The sequence below is a fragment of the Gossypium hirsutum genome, chromosome A05 (genome assembly GCF_007990345.1).
Source record: "Gossypium hirsutum isolate 1008001.06 chromosome A05, Gossypium_hirsutum_v2.1, whole genome shotgun sequence".
NCBI classification, from domain to species: Eukaryota; Viridiplantae; Streptophyta; class Magnoliopsida; order Malvales; family Malvaceae; genus Gossypium; species Gossypium hirsutum.
Genome location: NC_053428.1, coordinates 55,397,813 through 55,406,014, shown reverse-complemented (window position 1 = coordinate 55,406,014; position 8,202 = coordinate 55,397,813). Strand labels below are relative to the sequence as shown.

Here is an 8,202-nt window from a genome sequence, read left to right as displayed (position 1 = left end):
TGTCATAAGAATAGCCGAATGTCCAAATTAACCAAGCTTAAAGATTTAACCTTCAACACTTTAATATTCCACAACCTATTCTTCAAGGCTTCAAATATAAAGTAATTAACATTTATACTCTTATGCCGAATTAGCTAACACTTATAATCCATAGCCGAATGTCATTAAACCTAAACCACCATGAAAGTTTTACTTATCACCTCATACCTTATTATCAAATTGAACTAATTATGCTTATAAAAATAATATCAAAACCGAAAACTTTTAATAATTAAGCCTCTAATTATTTATTTCAATTACCCAAACGAAATTTTCTCACATTTAACACTTATATACCCATCAATTGTTGAAGACAAACAAAATCTCATTTCCTCCCTTGACAACCACAACCTAAAGCTCAAACCAACATCTAAAATTCCAAGTTTTCAAATGGGCTAATATGGAACTAGCTAATTGACTTAAACTAAGCTTAAAATTTCAAAAACTAACAAAATTTTTACTAACCTTCTCAAGCTTCAAGTGACCGAATGTTTTTGCCCCAATTCTTTCTTTCAATTCGGCCAAGAAGACAAAGATGAAGCTTTGTCTTCATTACTTTTCTTTTTATTCTTTCTTTAATTTATTTCCTTTCTTTTGCATAAAATAATGGCCATTTAATTAAGATTTAGTACATATTATATACATATGACCATCATGGCCGGCCACCACTTAAAATAAAAGGGGTATTTGACATGCAAGTACAATTATTTGCAACATGCATAAATGGGCCATTTTACATTAGCCTAGCACATTTCTAAATTTTCTCACATAAGTCCTATTTAATAAAATTCACTTACAATTTACAAAATTCAACCATGAAATTTTCACACATGCATATATACATATAATAAACATCAAATATGACGGTCAATTATTTTTGTGACTCGGTTTAGTGGTCCCGAAACCACTTTCCGACTAGGGTCAATTTAGGGCTGTCACAATATCAATTCAATATGTTAAACATAGCTAATCACATTCAAATTTACAAACCTTTCTCATTGAATATAAATTCAATGTCTTAATCAAGTTCATCAAATACTTTTCCTTTTCAATTCTCATATGAATTTCATATGTACTTGAGTCACTTAGCTCATTCACATATTATTTCTCGACTTGACTTTTCCCGTTGAACCATTCGAAATTGTTAAGGATACTCAGAAATCACATAAAGCTCGTACAATGCCATATCCCAGATATGGTCTTACATGTTATCACATATTGATGCCACTTTCCCAAACAGGGTTTTACACGAAATCAAATATGATACCAATGTCCCGAACATGGTCTTACTTGTAATCACAATACAATGGCAATTTCCCAGACATGGTCTTACATGTAATCACATTTCAATAACCTAATGTCATGACATTTGTATCCTGTACTATTCCTAAGGTTTGTACGGGACTTTCAGATGTCATAACTCTGTCGATTCTTGCTCATATTTACTCGTTCAACATTCATAACAATTCAATGACAATTAAACACGTATAATTCAATTTAAAGATATTTATTTGCATACGAACTTACCTCATAGTCAGAATAGAGGAAATGGATCGACTATTCGATAACTTTCAATTTCCCTCGATCTAAATCTGATTTCTTTCATTCTTGATCTATATAAATTCAAAATTAACTCTTTTACTCCTCAATTCATTCAATTTCATCCAAAACACGTAATTTGGGACATTTAACACATTAATCCCTATAATTTCACATTTTTTCAATTTAGTCCCTATTTCATAAAAACATAATTTACAACAATTTCAACTAAACCCATTCTAGCCGAAATATCTATAGGCTCCGTAGCAGCCCATATTTATCAATATTTCACACATTTAACCGCACATTTTACACTTTTCACAAAGTAGTCCCTTTTATGCAATTTCACTAAAAATCACTTTACAAAACATGATAATCTATCAAAAAATACTCATTTTCCATCATTAAACATTCAACAACACATGAATTCATCAATGGAAACTTTCAAAATCATCAACATTTTCAAAACTTGAGGCATGAGCTAGCTAGTACTGAAAGCAACGATCACAAAAACGTAAAAATCATCAAAAACGAAACAAATTTCATACCTCAATCAAGATGAGCAATGGTCGAATGGTTGAAAGCTCAAAACCTTATTTCTTTTGCTTATTTTTAGTTGAATATGGTGATAATGAAGCCAAATTTTTGTTTTCTTTTATTAATAATAACATTAATAACTAAATTACCAATTTAACCTTAGTTAAAACCATTTTAAAACATCAAATATAAGACAATTTATTTCCATTCCCACTATCAATGGTTTCTTTACAACATAAGGACTTCACATTTAATAAGCCATAGCAAATAGAGACCTTTATCAAATAGAATGCAACTTTTGCATTTTACACGATTAAGTCCTTTTTTCTCAAATTGAATTGCAATAAAAGTAAAATGGCTAAAGTAATAAAAATCGAGTGTTCCTAATATCCTAGTTCCCCGAAAATGGCGCCAAAAACTTGATTGTGCGATATTCATAACAGATTTTAAATATTTATAAATGAATCGTTCTTGAGACTAACTTATTATCACGATTAAGGCAAGTGTACCTATTGAACAGTAGTATAGTTCAGCAAGATCAGATTGTCGAACCCAAAGGAACTACGAGTACTAGTATTTACTTCATTTTTATTATCTAGCCTAAAAATTAAGAGGTTTGGTTATCTAAACTAATTCCAAACTAAGAATGCACAAAGAGAAAAATTGGGAAAATACTTTTGGGAAAATTCGATTGATTAAGACAATACCTAAGGAAAAATCCACCTAGGCTTCACTTGTTATTTAAGCCTGAATTAGACGATTTATTTATTTGACTTGATCCGTAGAAATCCCTAAGTTATATTATTATCTCTCTCGAGATTAATAACGTCTAACCCTAGGTTGAATAATTAAAATCTCTTTCTAATTAACACCCTAGAATTGCATTAACTCGATCTATGGATTCCCTTATTAGGTTTCACCCTAATCTGGTAAAACCTTATCACCCTATCTCTAGGCGTGCAATCAACTCTGCTTAATTATGACAAATTTACTCTTAGACAGGGTCTATTCCTCTTCTGAATGAGAGCTTAACTTGAATCAATATCCTGGAATATCAAAACAAGAATTAAGAGCACATAATTAAGAACAAGTCAAATATTTATCATACAATTCAGATAATAATAACAAGATCAGTCTTAGGTTTCATTCCTCTTAGGTATTTAAGGGGGTTTAGTTCATACTTATGAAAGAAAACATCTCAAAAGCATAAAGATAACAAAACATAAGAAAACCCAAAACTCCTGAAGGAACATGAAGGGAGATCTTCAGTCTTGATGATGAATCTGGCTGTTGAGATGGATCAATCGGCTTCCCTTGAGTAATTCCTTGCTTCCTAACCTCCGTCCCCCATTTAAGTGCCTCATCGGGTGTTTAAATAGGCTTTTGAATGCCTAAGAGCCCTTAAAATTGGCCTTTTCTAAATTGGACTAAACTTGGGCTCGGCAGGGACACGCCCGTGTACGATTACTTAAGGTCGTGGTTAAGGCTGTTAAATGGGCACAGGCGTGTGATCTACCCGTGTAAATCATGCTTCAACCTTGCCAAAGGGACACGACCGTGCAGTTAACCCGTGTGAAGAGGTTCAGGTCGTGCCAGAACCTATTAAACCTACACAGGCATGTGGTCTACCCGTCTGGTAAACTCTAGGCCGTGCTGATTTCCCACGTTGGCCCCTTTTTTTTCGTTTTTGTCCTGTTTCTCGATCCTTTTACTCTTCTATGCTCACCTAAGTATAAAACATGAAATTAAAGGATTAGGAGTATCTAATTCACCAAATCTAAGCAGAAATCATCAATAAAATGTGTTAAGCATGGGGTAAAAATATGTATAAATTACGATTTATCAATATTCAATCCAGTTACAATAGCATGCTAAAATATAAATATACATCACATATGGGTAAAATATTCATTTTACCATAAAAGGGAAAAATAATCATTTTACCACATAAGGGCAAAACAGTCATTTTACCTCATAAGGGCAAAATAATCATTTTACCTCATAAGAGCAAAATAATCATTTTACCCCAAAAGGGCAAAACAGTCATTTTACCTCATAAGGGCAAAACAGTTATTTTACCTTATAAGAGCAAAACTGTCATTTTACCCTACAAGGGCAAAACAGTCATTTTACCCCATAAAGGCGAAACAGTCAGTTTACCTCATAAGGGCAAAATAGTCATTTTACCTATAAGGGCAAAATAGTCATTTTACCTCATAAGGGAAGAACAGTCATTTTACCCCATAAGGGCAAAGTAATCATTTTATCGATTAATGGTCCAGGTATGCTTACCAACGTAACAGAAGGTCCATAGTCGTTTCGGGCGACATGTGCAACCTTAAAGTCAAACAGAGAAAATGGGCCAAAGGCCTGTATTGTGAGCCCATGTGGGCTCACATAGCCCAGAAATGGCCTTGGCCATATGATTACACAGCCTGGCCCAATATTCTCCACATGTTCGCGTGGTTTACTAGTGTGGGGCCCACATGCCCATGGGGCCTACACGACCCATTCTGGCCCACTATGGCCCAAATCGACCTCAGACCATGAAATCGCTCATGGCCAACCTTAATGATCTTACGCCCATATTTAGGCATTCGGATCTTCACACGAGCGATCGCACGCTCGTGTAGCGTCGACAGTCACTTATTTCAGCTTTTGCTGATCTACGATTATGGCAGTGTTGTCACACAGCTGATTGTGAAAACGTGCAAATAAACCACTGGAGCTCTAACCCTAGATTCAAACACAATCTGCCATCAGTCCTTTTTTAATAACAAAATCAATAATCCTTTTTGTTGTAATACTTATCAAAGAGATTCTAATCACTTGCCTTGGTCGATCGACAAAAGATCGCACACTTAATCCGTTACAAGCGACAGACCACAAACCTTTTTAGAGATATCGTGCAATACATTCGAGACTTAATAACCTAATCCATTTAATAGTAACAACACTACTTACAACGCTTGAGACATAACTTCTGCCCTTACTGCAATACTTACCAACCAAAAGCAACTCACGTTGGATAGAACCAATTGCTAGGAGAAGAAAAGTCGATAGAAGTGGAAGGATGGAAAGACCAAGTATTCGACCAAGGGAAATTGATAAACTATAAATTATACATATTTTTACCTCATGTTTAATGCATTTTATAGATGATTTCTCAATAGAATTGGTGAATTCGATACTCCTAATGCTTTAATTTCATGTTTTGTACTCAGGAGAGCACCAAGAGTCAAAAGGAGCTAAAAGCAAGCCAAAAAGGACAAAACAGACCAAATCGAGAAGATGACACAGCCTAAGCCTTGCCACCCGGGTAGCTCACACGCCCCTGTCTTTCGAGGGTGTCGACCAAGGCTTTCATGATTCACACGGCTTGGCCATTGACCCACACGACCGTGTGCAATTTAACGGATCGAACATGGCCTGGAAATCACGTCACACGGCCGTGTCACGCGGGCATGTCCCTGCCGAACTCAAGTTAAGTCCAATTCAAAAAAGGCCACTTTAGAAGGTTTCTAGGCATTCCAGAGCCTATAAATACACACTAAAGGAGGAGGAAAAGGGAGACAGAGAAGGGGAGGTAAGGAATTACCCCAAGGAAGCCGATTAATCGATCTCAGAAGCCAGATTCATCATCAAGACTGAAGATCTCTCCTTAATTTCCCTTCAGGAGTTTTGGATTTTCTTTATGTTTTGTATTCTTTATTCTTCTGAGATGTTTTCTTATTTAGTTATGAACTAAATCCCCTAAATACCTAAGGGGAATGAAACCTAAGATGAACCTTGTTATTAGTTTCTGAATCGTATGATAAATATTTAACTTGTTCTTAATTATGTATACTTAATTCTTGTTTTGATATCCCAGGATACTGATTCAAGACATGCTCTTATTCAGAGGAGGAATAGACCCTGTCCAAGATTACTTTTGTCAAAATTAAGCGGAGTTGATTGCGCGCCTAGAAATAGGGTGACAAGATTTTGCCGGATTAGGGTGAAACCTAATAAGGGGATCCATAGATCGAGTTAATGCAACCCTAGAGTGTTAATTAGAGAAAAGTCTCGGTTATTCAATTTAGGGATTAGACATTATTAGTCTTGAATAGGGATAATAACATAACTTAGGGATCTCTACGGAACAAGTTGAATGAATACATCATTCAGTTCGGAGCCAGAATAACAAGTAAAGTCTAGATGGATTTTTCCTTAGGTATTGTCTCAAGTTAATCGATTTTCCCAAAAGCAATTGCCCAATTATTTTCACTGTGCATTTTTAGTTTAGTTAATTAGTTTAATAAACAACCCCTCTTTATTTCTAGGTTAGATAATAAAAAGTTAGTTATTACTAGTACTTTTGGTTCCTTTGGGTACGATATCTCGGTCTTGCCATTACTATACTATTGTTCGATAGGTGAGCTTGCCTTTTTGTTGTGATCATGGTTAGTCTAGGTTTGATCTTCATTATAAATATTTATTACTTGTTACGAATCACGTGATCAAGTTTTTAGTGTCGTTGCCGGGGAACTGAAATATTAGGAATGCTAAATTTTTATTACTTTAGCCATTTATTTTTCTTGCAATTTTATTTTATTTTATTATTTATTAATTTATTTTTTTCTCTCTTGGCAGGTTTTTATAGTTTATGATTAAAAGAAACCCGTCGAGACCATTAGTTTTTAACGAAGAAATTGATCGTACAATTCGCAAAAATCAAAGAGAAATAAGGCGCAGCTTAAGATACACTGAGAACGAGCAAGAAGACAATACTCAACCTCCAACCGACAAGATGGCTGAAAACCAAGGCAATCAGCTACCTCCTGTAATTGCGGCTAATCAAAATCCTGCTCTACGTACTATGTATGATTATGCCAAACCTTCTTTAACAAGAACTGAATCTAGCATAGTTAGACCAGCTTAGCTGCAAATACTTTTGAGCTAAAACCTAACACTATTCAGATGATACAGTAATTCGTTCAGTTTGATAGTTTGCAGGATGAAGATCCCAACGCTCACTTAGCAAATTTCCTAGAATTTTGTGGTACATTCAAAATCAATGGCATTTCTGATGATGTCATACGTCTTCGGTTGTTTCCCTTTTCACTGAGAAACAAAGCTAAACAGTGGTTGAACTCGTTACCACGAGGGTCTATCACTACTTGGGAACAAATGACCGAGAAATTTTTACTAAAATATTTTCTGCCAGCTAAAACAGCTAAATTACATAATGATATCTCTTCTTTTGTGCAGATGGATTTAGAAACACTTTACGATGCATGAGAGAGATACAAGGACTTACTCAGAAGGTGCCCTCACTATGGGTTACCATTTTGGCTGCAAGTACAAACATTCCACAATGGTATGAATCCCTCGACTCGGCAAATGGTTTGACGCAGCTACTGACAAAACCATCAACAATAAAACACTGGAAGATGCCTATGCATTTATAGAGGAGATGTCACTGAATAACTATCAATGGCAAGTTATGAGGACAAAGCCAACGAAAATAGCCGGCGTTTATAACATCTATTCGATCAGCATGCTCTCTAATCATGTAGAACTTCTTAATAAAAATATTAACGATTTACTTGGTTCTACGCAGGTACATCCAGTAATGAGGTGTGACTCAAGTGGTGGAGGTGTGCATACAGAATACCAATCCTTCAATCCTACAATCGAAGAAGAACAAGTCAATTATATAGGTAACAATAACTTCCGATCTCAAAATAACCCATATAGTAATACTTATAATGCAGGTTGGAGGAAACACCCAAATTTCTCCTAGGTGGTCAAGAGAATCAAAAGCCAAAAAATCCTCAGGGTTTTCAACAGCCACCTTATCAACAAGAGAAGAAACCAATCCTTGAAGAGATGCTTTCAAATTCATCTCAGTGTCAGAAACCCATTTCCAAAATACCGAGACAGCAATTAAAAATCAACAAGCATCAATCTAATGACTCGAAACTCAGATAAGCCAGCTTTCCAAACTAATCTCGTAAAGACCACCAGGAAATTTACTTTGTAATACCAAATCAAGAGAGCATGTCAAAGGTGTTACACTAAGGAGTGGGAAAGTGTTAGCGGAAT

The 8,202-nt window shown here is 35.3% G+C and overlaps 1 non-coding gene across 1 annotated transcript; it reads right to left on the bottom strand.

Moving 5' to 3' along the window:
* Positions 1-7,333: 7,333 nt before the first annotated feature.
* On the bottom strand, positions 7,334-7,439 carry LOC121229952 (small nucleolar RNA R71). Its single transcript, XR_005927903.1, has one exon. It is a non-coding gene; the product is annotated as a small nucleolar RNA R71 (small nucleolar RNA).
* Positions 7,440-8,202: the final 763 nt, after the last annotated feature.